This window comes from Myripristis murdjan, chromosome 1, assembly GCF_902150065.1.
Source record: "Myripristis murdjan chromosome 1, fMyrMur1.1, whole genome shotgun sequence".
NCBI lineage: Eukaryota > Metazoa > Chordata > Actinopteri > Holocentriformes > Holocentridae > Myripristis > Myripristis murdjan.
Window position 1 is genome coordinate 10,252,855 of NC_043980.1, and position 1,656 is coordinate 10,254,510.

The 1,656-nt window shown below is 38.5% G+C and overlaps 1 non-coding gene across 1 annotated transcript; it reads right to left on the bottom strand.

The window, feature by feature from the left end:
• Positions 1 to 735: 735 nt before the first annotated feature.
• On the bottom strand, positions 736 to 807 carry trnae-cuc (transfer RNA glutamic acid (anticodon CUC)). Its single transcript has one exon. It is a non-coding gene; the product is annotated as a tRNA-Glu (tRNA).
• Between the last annotated feature and the right edge of the window lie 849 nt (positions 808 to 1,656).

Below are 1,656 nucleotides of genomic sequence, written 5' to 3' on the forward strand. Positions count from 1 at the left end.
TGTGGTTTCTTTTCTTTCTCTAAAGGACATTAAGGAAAAACAAACTCCAACAGTCCATAGGCTGTCAAACATTTTCATGTTTTGTACCACCAGGCGGACCTCAGGTACATTCATATATTAAGTGTTTTTGCCCCCCCTCTTACTAATACAAGTGATTTGATTTAAAAAAAAAAAAAAAAAAAAAAAAAAAAAAAAAAAGCTATCACATATAAATCAATCCATTCTTTTTTGTTTGGTTGTTTTTTGTTTTTTTTTTTAAACTCAGACTGTTTTACTCACCTACCAAGTGGATATTCACTGCTCACGGAGTAGTGCACTGTCAAAGTAAAAAAAAAAAAAAAAAAAAAAAAATAGATAAAACAACAGAGATGAAGTTAAGATGAAAATGTATTAAATTTTAGGACGATTGGCATATGCAAAGATTATGGAAAAATATACAGTGTACTGTCAATGTCACAAGAAGTTCAACTGGAATTTGTACAAAGCGCTAGTGTCGGATGTGACCCATGTTTACGGTACTGTCTGCTTGGCTGAAGGGGACAGGTGCGTGGTGCAGCGCGACCATCCGGCACACTTTATTTTGATTTTACTTTGATAGCTCCTTGTTTTAGATATAAACTTAAATTTTGTGTGGCGGAATGAAAAAAGGACGCTTTATACGTGAAGAGACACTTTTGCGGAAGCGGACATGTCTGTATGGAAGTTCGCAGGGTTCAATAAAGTCAAAAGAGTCAGTTCCCTGACCGGGAATCGAACCCGGGCCGCGGCGGTGAGAGCGCCGAATCCTAACCACTAGACCACCAGGGAGCGTGCTCCCTCAGTGGTCACATGACAATATAAACAAACACACAGTCATTAAACTGTGACTATTATGAATATCGGCTTGTTTTAGTTTATCCAGTCTGTATCACGAACCGACTAGGAACTATTAATGACCGAGTATTTTTCCAGCCTGAAAGGTGTCAGCCTGTCGTACCCTCAGCCTGTCGCTGACAGGCTGAGGCTGATCCTTATCTATACAATCTATACAATCATGCATATACTTCAGCGCCATCTGTATATTGTCATACTCATTCCATATGTATATTTTCACATCTCGTATCTCCTTTCCTTAGGTTAGCCCTTATTGTATTTTTTGAGTCTTTAGTCTTTATAGTCTCTATTGTATATTTTTAGCCTTTATTCTTTTTTTAGTTAACTTTATTGTATGTTTCTACTGTTGCTGCTGGAACACCAGAATTTCCCTGGTTGGGATCAATAAAGTATATCTATCTATCTATCTATCTATCTATAGCCCAGCAGTCCATCAGTCACAAAGCCAGGGCACCTCCAACCTCTACTAAAGTACAAAGGACGAGCTTAGGCTCCGGTATGACCTTATGCATCATGTTTTGCTTTACCAGTAAACCAAAATGACCACCCAAAATGTAAAAAAAAAAAATGTCTTCGCCACCCTTGGGAAAAAAATGCTCTTCAGTATGTTGCAAGTCAGCTGCCAACCGGATACATACACACAGCTAATTGGCATAAGTGTGGAGCATCATACAGAAATAACACAAACTCTATGCGAGATAATAAGATTTCCCTTTGAATAACACACAGTTTATCATGAACTTAAACTGCGACCACGGAAACTTCACAGCAGTGGGGCAACGC